Here is a 13,427-nt window from a genome sequence, read left to right as displayed (position 1 = left end):
TCGTTTTCTCATGTTAGCCTTCACTATCAGTACTACAACAACTCCTCTTATTTTGCCTGCCTTCTCAAAATGTTATGTACTGTGGAATATTCATTTCTCAACCTCTTGTAACCAAAGGGGGAGTTTTCCCATCCCGCACGCCACGGGAATCGTAGCGGACTGGGGAGGGGGCGGATCATGCAAAGGTCCGTTGACTTTAGGCAGGATTTTTCGGTTTTGGGGCAAACACGGCCAAAGAATCCGCCTCATGTCTCTGTCACGGTAATTAGATCCGAACTATTCACCTTAATTTGTGCCGTTTGTTTCTCTGCCTTATGACGAGTTGTTTGCATGTTCAGGTAAAGAGCTTCTAAATTCTGTTTCTTCACCACTATCTCCACATGGAACCTAACATAAGCAAAATAGCAGAAAAGAAAATAACATCTCTAAACCATAACAAATCCCCAGGGCCAAATGGTTTACATCTCAGGATTTTATAGGTGGGAGGAAAGAACTTTGCAAATGTTCCGAATGTAGTCTTTCAAAATTCTGGAGTTGGGAACTGTGCCATTGGATTGGAAAAAATGTGCATGTCATGCTGGTTTGCTACAGGAAAACTAGGGAAATTTGGAACAGTTACATCTGTTGTCAGGAAACTAATAGGATCTATAAGAAAGATTAGGGTGAATCATCTCCTCAAAAATGTTTATATCTGGCAGACCTTATTGAAGTTTTGACGAGATTATTAGTGGACAGGGGCACCTCTATGGATGTTATTTATACTGATTTCCAGAAGCCATTTGATAAAATCTCTCAATAAGCTAACGGAATTGAAGGCAAATTGACCTGATTAGGAAATGGGCTGCCTGGCAGGAGACAGAGGGAAGGGATAATGGGCAGGTATTCTAATCGGAAGGATGTGACAAGTTGTGCCCTTGATTAAGTGAATAAGTCAAAATATTAAAGTGGATTCCAATGCGTCATAGAATCCCTACAGTGCAGAAGATGGTCCATTCGGACCATTGAGTCTGCACTGACTCAGAGTATCTTACCCAGGTCCTCTCACCCACCCTCTCCTTGTAACCCACACACATTTACCAAGGCTAATTCATCTAAACTTAGCAGGATTTTGATTTGATTTATTATTTGTCACGTGTATTAGTGTACAGTGAAAAGTATTGCCTCTTGCACGCTATACAGTATGTACAGTACTTGGGAGAAAAAAGCATCGTTTATGTACCTGTCCACTATGGACAAAGCATACCGTTCATAGAAAAGGAAAAGAGAGTGTGCGGAATGTAGTGTTACAGTCATAGCTAGGGTGTAGAGAAAGATCAACTTAATGCAAGGTAGATCCATTCAAAAGTCTGACGGCAGCAGGGAAGAAGCTGTTCTTGAGTCGGTTGGTACGCGACCTCAGACTTTTGTATCTTTTTCCCGATGGAAGAAGGTGGGAGAGAGACTGACTGGGTTCATGGGGTCCTTAATTATGCTGGCTGCTTTTCCAGAGGCAGTGGGAAGTGTAGGCAGAGTCATTGGATGGGAGGCTGGTTTGCATGATGGATTGGGCTACATTCACGACCTTTTGTAGTCCCTTGCGGTCTTGGGCAGAGCAGGAGCCATACCAAGCTGTGATACAACCAGAAAGAATGCTTTCTATGGTGCATCTGTAAAGGTTGGTGAGAGTCGTAGCTGACAGGCCAAATTTCCTTAGTCTTCTGAGAAAGTAGAGGCGTTGGTGGTGACCAATCCATCTAACCTGCACATCTTTGGACTGTGAAATCAGAACCCCCGGAGGAAACCCACGCAGACACGGGGAGATCGTGCAAACTCCACATAGACAACCACCCAAGGGCAGATTTGAACCCGGGTCCCTGACGCTGTGAGGCAGCAGTGCTAACCACTGCACCACTCATGTAGGAAAACATGAGATCCTGAGATAGAATTAGGCAATTTTCCAATGGTGAAAATCTGGAAATATTGAAAGTCCGGCGCTCAGACCATTAAAATGTCATGAATAGACATCAAAAATAGACAGAAAAAAATCAAAATGGCTACTGGAATTGTATCTGGGAAGATATAATGCAATGCGATAGAATTCATGTGGCAGCTCTTCCAAGCACTGTCCAGCCCACACCTTGAGTGCTGAGTTATGGAAGCCACACCACCACAGGAAGAATACATTGACCTTGCAGGGTGTGCAATGGCATTTATCAGAAAAATATTGGATCATCTGCAAACTTAGCAACAGTGCCTTCAGTTCCTTCTTCCAAATATTGGACTCCCAGAGTAATGTTATGAGGAGAGATTGCACAAACTATCATTCTATTCCCTGGTCTTTAGGTTGAAGGACGATTTGATCAGTGTTTTCAATATATTAAAGTGAACAGATGGGGTTGATGGAGAGAAATGAATTCTGCTGGTTGGGGAGTCTAGGGTTTGGATGCATAATTTAAAAATTAGAGGCAGACCTTAGATCATAAGATGTTGGCCATTCGGCCCATCGCCTCTGCTCCGCCATTCAACGAGATCATGACTGAGCTGATACGATAATCCTCAAATCCACTCTCCCGCCTTATCCCCTATTATAGAAAGGATATTATTAAACTAGAAAGAGTGCAGAAAAGATTTACTAGGATGCTACTGGGACTTGATGGTTTGAGTTATAAGGAGAGGCTGGATAGACTGGGACTTTTTTTCCCTGGAGCGTAGGAGACTTAAGTGTGACCTTGTAGAGGTCTATAAAATAATGAGGGGCACAGATCAGCTAGATAGTCAATATCTTTTCCCAAAGTAGGGGAGTCTAAAACTAGGGGGCATAGGTTTAAGGTGAGAGGGGAGAGATACAAAAGGGTCCAGAGGGACAATTTTTCACAGAGGATGATGAGTGTCTGGAACAAGCTGCCAGAGATAAGACCATAAGACATAGGAGCAGAGTTAGGCCACTCGGCCCATCAAATCTGTTCTGCCATTCAATCTTGGCTGATATTTTTCTCATCCCCATTCTCCTGCCTTTTTCCCATAATCCCTGATCCTCTTATCAATCAAGAACCTATCTATCTCTGTCTTAAAGATACTCAATGACCTGGCCTCCACAGCCTTCTGCAGCAAAGAGTTCCACAGATTCACAACTCTCTGGCTGAAGAAATTCCTCCTCATCTCTATTTTAAAGGATCGTCCCTTTAGCCTGAGGTTGTAGAACATAGAACGTAGAAAAGCGACAGCACAAACAGGCCCTTCGGCCCACAAGTTGCGCCGAACATGTCCCTACCTACTAGGCTTACCTATAACCCTCTATCTTACTAACTTCCATGAACTTATCCAAAAGTCTCTTAAAAGACCCTATCGAATCCGCCTCCACCACCACTACCAGCAGCCGATTCCATGCACCCACCACCCTCTGGTTCTAGTTCTGGTTCCAGCTTTTCCTACTAGTGGAAACATCCTCTCCACATCCACTCTATCCAGGCCTTGCAGTATCCTGTAAGTTTCAATAAGATCCCCCCATCCTTCCAACGAGTACAGACCCAGAGTCCTCAACCGTTCCTCATATGACACGCTCTTCATTTCAGGGATCATTCTTGTGAACCTCCTCTGGACCCTTTCCAAGGCCAGCACATCCATCCTTAGATATGGGGCCCAAAACCGCTCACAATACTCCAAATGGGGTCTGACCAGAGCCTTATACAGCCTCAGAGGTACATCCCTGCTCTTGTATTCTAGCCCTCTCGACATGAATGCTAACATTGCATTTGCCTTCCTAACTGCTGACTGAACCTGCACGTTAACCTTAAGAGAATCTTGAGCAAGGACACCCAAGTCCCTTTGTGTTTCAGATTTCCTAAGTATTTCCCCATTTAGAAAATAGTCTATGCCTCCATTCCTCCTAAGTGCATAACCTCACACTTTTCCACATTGTATTCCACCTGTCACTCTTTGCCACTCTCCTAACCTGTCCAAGTCCTTCTGCAGCCCCCCTGCTTCCTCAATACTACCTGTCCCTCTACGTATCTTTGTATCATCTGCAAACTTAGCAACAGTGCCTTTGTTCCTTCTTCCAAATTGTTAATGTATATTGTGAAACGCAGTGGTCCCAGCACCGACCTGAGACACACTAGTCACCGGCTGCCATCCTGAAAAGACCCCTTTATCCCCACTCTCTGCCTTCTGCCAGTCAGCCAATCCTCTATCCATGCCAGGATCTTAGTCTTAACATCCATGGGCACTGAACTTATTTAACAGACCCCTATGCGGCACCTTGTCAAAGGCGTTTCGGAAATCTAAATAAGTCACATCCACTGGTTCTCCTTTATCTAACTTCCTTGTTACCTCCTCAAAGAACTCTAACAGATTTGTCAGACATGACCTCCCCTTGACGAAGCCATGCTGACTCAGTCCTATTTTATCATGCACTTCCAAGTACACCGTGATCTCATCTTTAATAATGGACTCTAAAATCTTGCCAATGACCGAAATCAGGCTAACCGGCCTATAATTTCCCGTCTGCTGCCTCCCTCTCTTCTTAAACAGCGGTGTTACATCAGCTACTTTCCAGTCCCCTGGTATCCTCCCTGCCTCCAGTGATTCCTGAAAGATCACCACCAATGCCTCCACAATTTCCTCAGCTATCTCTTTGAAAAACCCTAGGGTGTAGTCCATCCGGTCCAGGTGATTTATCCACCTTTAAATCTTTCAATTTCCCCAGAACCTTCTCCTTAGTGATGGCCACTACACTCACCTGCGCCCCCGGATTCTCCTGGAGCTCTGGCATCCCACTGGTGTCTTCCACCGTGAAGACTGATGCAAAATGACTATTCAGTTCCTCTGCCACTTCTTTGTTTCCTATTATTACTTCTCCAGCCTCATTTTCCAGTGGTCCAATGTCTATTTTTGCCTCTTTCTTACCTTTTATATATTGAAAAAAACTCTTCCTATCTTCTATTATATTGCTAGCTAGCTTACACTCATATTTCATCTTCTCCACCCTTATTGCTTTTTTAGTTGTCCTCTGTTCGCCTAGTAGTAGTAGAGGTGGGTACAATTTTGTCTTTTCAAAAGCATTTAGACAGTTACATGGGTAAGACAGGTAAAGCGGGATATGGGTCAAATGCGGGCAATTGGGACAAGGTTAGTGGTTTAGAAAAAAGGGGCAGCATGGACAAGTTGGGCCGAAGGGCCTGTTTCCATGCTGCAAACCTTTATGATTCGAACCCTTGATTCCCTAACTAATTAAAAATCTGTCCACCTCAGACCTTTCCAGAGTAAGATTAGGAAACACTTTGAGAAAGGGTGCAGGAAGTTTGGAGCTCTTGTCTACATACGTTAATACAACATGGATCAATTGTTAATTGTAAACTTGCCACGAAGAGATTGTTTTGCCATCCAAAGCTATTCAGAGACATGAGGGGGGAGGAAAGAAGGTATATGGGTTACCTAGATCAACCACAGGTTTGTTTGAGTGGTGGAAAAGGCTTGGGGTGGGTGGGGGGGAGGGGGGAGAGAATGGCCTACTGCTGTTCCTATGTTCAGAGTGTTCCACCTGTAATACATGGTAATAATGACATCATTTGAATAAATGTACTAATCCCAGTTGCCAAGCCAGCAGTTATGCTCAAAGCAGCACACTTCTGGGGATCGGTGCTGTGGCCTTATCTTTCAGCCCATGATGCCTAAAACAGTAATGTTCTGGGGACCTGGGTTCGAATCCTGCCATGGCAGGAAAGTGGAAAGTGAATTGCGTAGTTCAGGCTCCGTAGCTCAGTGGTTAGAGCACTGGTCTTGTAAACCAGGGGTTGAGAGTTCAATCATCAAAATAAAAATCAAATGTATCGAATACGCACAGAACATTTTATGGGCGGCACGGTGGCACAGTGGTTAGCACTGCTGCCTCACAGCGCCAGGGGACCCAGGGTTCAATTCCAGCCTCGGGTCACTGTCTGTGTGGAGTTTGCACATTCTCACGTATACATTCATTAAAGATGATGTGGAGATGCCGGCGTTGGACTGGGGTGGGCACAGTAAGAAGTCTCACAACACCAGGTTAAAGTCCAACAGGTTTATTTGGTATCATGAGCTTTCGGAGTGCTGCTCCTTCACTCACCTGACGAAGGAGCAGCACTCCGAAAGCTCGTGATACCAAATAAACCTGTTAAAAATATATAATTGTAAATAAATCAATCCTTTGGAACATACTCCTCACGTGTGGGATGTGTGCAGGGTTCATGCACATAAGGTTTTTCTCTTTTAAAATTCAGAGTCACTCAGCTTTGCACAAATGAAATAATGGCAATTTTGTACATGTATTGTGCATTCCTGGGTGAGTGAAATGGGATACAATTTCCCAGTCAATCGGCAATAACGCATTGAAAGTGTGTTTTCTTCTCTCTAGTTCAGATCACTATTTAAGGGTTTCTCATCAAGTATCAGCATTCCTGAGTCACAAAGTGTTGATTTCTGATGCAGAATCTCAATGTATTCCTTCATTGTCTATTTGTTATGGTGCTCAGATGATAGAATGAGCTCTTTTGTTAAAGGTTTTCTTGTGATTGATGGCTGTGGTTACTGGCTCCGAATTACGTGTTGCTTGTTCCGATGTAAATGCCCACTTCAGACTAATCCTTAATGATTGTCACCTTGCCCGTCCTTGGGCGGGTCACGTGAGTAATTTACAGTCGGATTTCTTGTGCTTTAGTTTCTTCACTCCACTTGGAAATCATAGAAGCTGGAATTTTATAGTAATTTCATTGTAGTGTTAATGTAAGCCTTACTTGTGACTAATAATGATGTGGAGATGCCGGCGTTGGACTAGGGATAGGCACAGTGAGAAGTCTCACAACACCAGGTTAAAGTCCAACAGGTTTATTTGATAGCACGAGCTTTTGGAGCGCTACCCCTTCATCACCACAGGTTTATTTGGTAGCACGAGCTATCAGAGCGCTTCTCCTTCATCACCTGGTGAAGGAGCAGCGCTCTGAAAGCTCGTGCTACCAAATAAACCTGTTGGACTTTAACCTGTGTTGTGAGACTTATTATGACTAATAAATAAACTTCATAAATTCTACAGTGCAGGAGGCCACCATTTGGCCCATCAAGCCTGCCCTGACAACAATCCCACCCAGGACCCATCCCCATAATCCCCGTCTTTACTCTGTTAAGCGCCTTCTCACTAGGGGGCAATTTATCATGGCCAATTCCCCTAACCTACACATCTTTGGACAGTGGGAGGAAACCAGGGCACCTGGAGGAAACCCATGCAGACACGGGGAGAACATGCAAAAAGTGACCCAAGGCTGGAATTGAACCTGGGTCCCTGGTGCTGTGAGGCAACAGTGCTAACTACTGTGCCACCGTGCCATCCCTTCTTTGGAAGATGGCCCCATTATTCCTTTTGTCTCAATACACATTAGCCGGAATTCTCCAGTTGTTCACGCTCCGCCACTGCTGCCAGCAAGGAAGGGGAATTTGGCGCTCACCAAATGTCCGTTCACCGCAGCAGAACTGGAGAATCCCATTGGTGTGAATAGCCGGAGAATCCCACCTATTGTTTTGCTAAATTTTTTTTCAAATTTGAAGGAAACACAAGCTGGGATTCTCCAACTTCAGCCGCAGCTGGGATTCTCTGACCTCGCCCGCAGCTGGGATTCTCCAGTCCCACTGCTGCAAATGAAGACTTGGCTGAGCGCCAAACTCTCCATTCTTGTTGGCAGCAGTGGCGAGTAAGATCAGAGAATCCCGGCCACAGTTTTGCTTTCAGCTGGTATTCTTCTGAACTAAGCTAGTCAATTCTAAATGGGGTGCAGGAATCGAGATGCCCGATGCTCCCAAAACACAACCATTTGTAGGTGGTGATTAAGACAAGTTGATCCAGATCGTCAAAGATGTGCAGGTTAGGTTGATTGGCCAGGTTTAAAAAATTGCCCCTTAGAGTCCTGGGATGCGTAGGTTAGAGGGATTAGTGGGTAAAATATGTGGGGGTGGGGTCTGGGTGGGATTGTGGTCGGTGCAGACTCGATGGGCCGGGTGGCCTCCTTCTGCACTGTAGGGTTTCTATGATTCTATCGTTTGAACTGAAAAGGATCGGTAATCCTTCACTCTACAAAACAGAGGAAACAACAAAGGGAGGTGATGGCCTGATGGTATTATCGCTAGGCAGTAATCCAGAAATTCAGCCAATGGTCTGGAGACCCGGGTTTGAATCCCACCATGGCAGATGGTGGAAATTGAATTCTGTGGTTCAGACTCCATAGCTCAGTGGTTAGAGCACTGGTCTTGTAAACCAGGGGTCGTGAGTTCAATCCTTGCTGGGGTCTCCCAGGACTTTTATCCTCCCAACTTCAAAATAAAAATCAAATATATCCATACGCACAGAACATTTTATGGGTGGCGCAGTGGTTAGCACTGCTGCCTCACAGTGTTCAGGGGCCTGGGGTTCAATTCCGGCCTCAGGTCTCTGTGTGGAGTTTGCATGTTCTCCCAGTGTCTGTGCGGGTTTCCTCCAGGCGCTCCTGTTTCCTCCCACACTCCAAAGATGTGCGGGTCAGGTTGATTGGCCATGCTAAATTGGCCCTCCTGTTCAGGGATTAGCAGAGTAAATATGTGGGGTTACGGGAATAGGTTGGTGCAGACTCGATGGGCCGAGTGGCCTCCTTCTGCACTCTAGGGATTCTATGATTAGACCACAACATTCACGGCGAACATGTGGGGAAAACCAAAAACAAGCGCGAACCCGTGAAGGTTGGTAATGGGGAGGTCCTGCCAAACTAGGTGGTAGGTGTTTTTAGTGCAAATACCAGCCAGCAATTAGGCAGACAACATGCCCAGAGGGGTGGGAGGTTACAGCCAGCAAAGCTTCATTCACTGACACCAGTGCCGAGTAGGAGATTTTAAGCGTAACAATCTGAATTCAATTCATTGGAAGTCAGTGGGAAACTAGTCATTCAAACAGACTTAGAAGAGGAATGAAAGCAAATTCATGTTTTCATATGCATATATATCCAAAGAAAGCTTAGCATATTTAACAAGGTTAAATGTCTGTAACACTGACAATTATTTCTACATCCCATTGCAGCATTCTTTTTATTCATTCATGGGATGTCGGCATCACTAGCCAATATTTGTTGCTCATCGCTAAGTACCCTTGAGAAGGCGGTGATGTGCTGTCTTCTTGAAGCGCGGCAGTCCATGTGGTAGACACACCCACCGTACTATTAGGGAGGGAGTTCCAGGATCTCGACCCCATAGCAGTGAAGGAATGGCCGATATAGTTCCAAGTCAGGATGGTGAGTGACTTGGCGGGGAACTTTCAGGTGGCGGTGTTCCCATGTGCCTTCTGCCCTTGCCCTGCGAGATTGTAGAGGTCATGGGTATGGAGGGTACTATCGAGTATAAAAGATGGCAAATTATGTTACAGTTATATAAAACGGTGGTTAGGACACATTTGGAATATTGTGTCCAATTCTGGTCGCCAGACTAGCAGAATGACGTGAAGGCTTTGGAGGGAATACATTCAAGGTTTACCAGGATGTTGCCTGGTATGGAGGGTATTAGCTATGAGGAGAGATTGAATAAATTGGGATTGCTCTCCCTGGAAAGACGGAGGCTGAGGAGCAACCTGATAGAAGTTTATAAAATTATGAGGGGCATAGATAAGGTGAACAGTTGGAAGCATTTTCCTAGGGCAGAAATGACAATTACAAGGGAGTATAATTCAAGTTAAAGGGGGAAAGGTTCAGTAGAGATGTGGGGGGAATGTTTATTTTATTTTTTACACAGAGGGTGGTGGGGGCCTGGAACACACTATCAAGCGAGGTGGTTGAGGCAGATACATTTGTGACATTTAAGACTTATCTGGATAGGGACATGAACAGGCGGGGAATGGAGAGATACAGGCAGTTGGTCTACATAGCACAATGCGATTGGCACAGGCTTGGTGGCCTGATGGGTCACTCTAATGCCACAGTGCACCTGTAGTGGAAGGAGTGAATGCTTAAGGTGGTGGATGGGGTGCCAAGTCAGGCTGCTTTGCCCTGGATGGTGTCGACCTTAAGTATTGTTGGAGCTACACCCACCCAGGCAAGGAGAGAGCATTCAATCACATGCCTGGCTTGTGCCTTGCAGACGGTGGACAGGCTTTTGGGGAGTTAGGAGAGAGCCATTCACTGCGGAATTCCCAGCCTCCGGCCTGCTTTTACAGCCACAGCATTGTTATGGATGGTCCAGTTCAATTTTGGGTGAACCTCGGGCTTGTTGATAGTGGAGGAGTCAGGGACAGGAAGGCCTCTGACTGACAAGGGGAGATGGTTAGGTTCTCCTGTTGAAGATGGTCATGGCCTGGCACTTCTCAGGTTACTTGCCACTTATCGGACTCGGTCTTGCTGCACATGTACAGAAACTGCCACTACATTTCGATATTGTACACCAGACAATCAAATAGATTAACCGACAGTGGGGAAGTCATGAACAAGGAAAGCACAGGTTTGCTCAACATTTGGCCCATTTAATTCTAATCTACAATTCAGATTCTAAATAATAGTATGGGTGGCACAGTGGTTAGCACTGCTGCCTCACAGAGCCAGGGACCCGGATTCGATTCCCGGCTTGGGTCACTGTCTGTGCAGAGTCTGCATGTTCTCCCAGTGTCTGCATGGGTTTCCTCCGGGTGCTCCGGTTTCCTCACATGCTCCAAAGATGTGTGGGTTAGGTGGATTGGCCATGCTAAATTACCCCTTAGTGTCAAGGGGATCAGCTACGGTAAATACAGGGGTTTATGGGATTAGGGCCAGGGTGGGATTGTGATCGGTGCAGACTCGATGGGCTGAATGGTCTCCTTTTGCACTGTAGGGATTCTACGAAATGCAAACTTGCAATCAAATGAAACTTAGACCTACAGAATAGATGACTAGTATTGAATACTATGTTGTTAAAAGATTCCAGATCTTTCTCAAGATGGCGCTGGAGTGAGGCAACTTCATAGAATCATAGAATCATAGAAACCCTACAGTACAGAAAGAGACCATTCGGCCCATCGAGTCTGCACCGACCACAATCTCACTCAGGCCCTACCCCCATACCCCTACATATTTTACCCACTAATCCCTCTAAACCTACGCATCTCAGGACACTAAGGGGCAATTTTAGCATGGCCAATCAACCTAACCCGCACATCTTTGGACTGTGGGAGGAAACCGGAGCACCCGGAGGAAACCCACGCAGACACGAGGAGAATGTGCAAACTCCACACAGACAGTGACCCAAGCCGGGAATCGAACCCAGGTCCTTGGAACTGTGAAGCAGCAGTGCTAACCACTGTGCTACCGTGCCGCCCTTTAAAAAATTCATCCATGGGACATGGGTGTCGCTGGCTGGCCCAGAGGGCAGTTGAGAGTCAACCACATTGCTGTTGGCTCTGGAGTCACATGCAGGCCAGACCAAATAAGGACAGCAGATTTCCTTCCCTAAAGGACATTAGTGAAACAGGTGGGTTTTTCCGGCAATTGACAATGGTTTCATAATCATCAATAGATTCTTTATTCCCGATATGTTTTATTGAATTCAAATTCCACCATCTGCCGTGGCAGGATTCGAACCCGGGTTCCCAGAACATTACCTGAGTTTCTGGATTAATAGTCTAGTGATAATACCACTAGACCATCGCTTCCCCTTCTTGCAAGCTGTGCCCAGCATACCTTCTAATTCTATCTTTTACTCTTGTTCTAAGCTTCTAAAACTTTATTCTAACTCTTTTATGACTGTAACACTACATTCTGCACTTTCCCATTTCCTTCTCTATGAACGGTATGCTTTGTCTGTATAGCGCAAGAAACAATACTTTTCACTGTATGTTAATACATGTGACAATAATAAATCAAACCAAATCAAATCTGTAACCAATTGAGGTTGACAGCAAGATTACTTCTCAAAAGGTGCCATTGAAAGAGATCAAGGATTATTTGTAATAACAAAAGTAAAACATTGAACTCAAAAGGCAAAACAACAAAGTACAGATCAGGGAAATGACACAAACTCTATTCAGACCACACCTTGGAAAAGACGACCCATGAGAATAATGGCAAGGAAATGCACAGAACTGATCCACAGCTGAGAGGAACAACTCTTGCAACAGCTATGAACGAAGGTGACCAATAAACGATTCTTTCACACAGGAAATGCATATTGAAGATAAACTGACAGTCGGACAAGGGATCTCCATTTTCAAAACAGCCCAAGGTAAACTTAGGGCTGAAATCACAAATTCTTCACCCAAAAGGTGATCAACACATCAGCAAGTGGAATTCTAGATAGTGCCAATGTAACAAGAGCCTGGAATCACCGAACAATAGGTTCCTCTGGGCGGCTGAGCAAGGCTTCCCTCATCGACACCTATTTCATCTCCTTAGCTGGGACAGGAGTGGAAATCAGGGTGGGGAGAGGGAGGGGGTGACACTGGAAAATGAATACGCAGACAACAAGCAAAGGCAGGAATAGACTCATCTGTCTATGATCACACAGTCTCCCAACGTTAAACAGCTCGGGTTTACATGGCCAGTTGAGACACTGGAAATCCGCCAGCACTTGTACTGCTGCCCCTCAACAATCAGACTGCCCTCAGAGCATTGGAGCGATTGGGGAATGGGGAAGGCTTTTTAACAGAACTAGAATACTGCTGAAAAAAAGAGACATGCTGCCAAAGTTTTTCCTCTAGCACTCATCAGGAAAGACACAAGATTGCCAAATTTCAAAAGGATATCCTGAATGTGGTCTTTATTCAGCAATGTGGAAGGCTATTTATTAATATAGCAAACTGTATTAGTTATTGATATATAAACAGTTACAATCAGTAGTTAACAGATGAATTCCTCTATAGTATATTACTGTACCAAAATCAAGATAATAGGTGAATGTTATGTTGAAACCAGAAGTACAGTGCGTGCTAGTACTATTATTTTTACAGTATGTGCTCGCACTATTATTTTACAGTATGTGCCAGCAATATTATTTTTATAATACACACCAGTACTAACCAGCAAATTTAATTAACTGGCGCCTCCCATTCCCAGAGCGAAGTCGGAGAACAGAGAATTTCCTGTACCTCGCATCTCCTTCCCAGCAAAAACAACATGAATTTTCCTTTGATCTCTAATGATCAAACCACCTCAACTTGCACTGAGATTTTCCGGCACCCCTGCGGTGAGTCCCCCCCCCCCAGCGATATGGCGAACCGTCCAAAGGTCCATCCACTTTGTCAGGACTGGAAGATCCCACCGGCAGAGTGTGGGGTTGCTGGAAAGTTCCAGCCATAGGTGTTAGGCAGAATTCAGAACCGGTCATTTAACTCGCTTCATTTACCCTAAATTGAATGACACTGCCCTGAATCTTCTGGTCCCGCCCGGTGTAGGAATCATCGTGGGGGGGGGGGCGGGGAGACAGTAAATATGACGGATGAGCCAAAA

The 13,427-nt window shown here is 45.2% G+C and overlaps 1 non-coding gene across 1 annotated transcript; it reads left to right on the top strand.

The window, feature by feature from the left end:
* Positions 1 to 8,215: 8,215 nt before the first annotated feature.
* trnat-ugu (transfer RNA threonine (anticodon UGU)) lies at positions 8,216 to 8,288 on the top strand. The gene has a single exon. It is a non-coding gene; the product is annotated as a tRNA-Thr (tRNA).
* Positions 8,289 to 13,427: the final 5,139 nt, after the last annotated feature.

This window comes from Mustelus asterias, chromosome 18 (genome assembly GCF_964213995.1).
Source record: "Mustelus asterias chromosome 18, sMusAst1.hap1.1, whole genome shotgun sequence".
Classification (NCBI taxonomy): domain Eukaryota; kingdom Metazoa; phylum Chordata; class Chondrichthyes; order Carcharhiniformes; family Triakidae; genus Mustelus; species Mustelus asterias.
The sequence above is the reverse complement of the archived record's forward strand: the minus strand, read 5'-3'. Positions and strand labels throughout refer to the sequence as shown.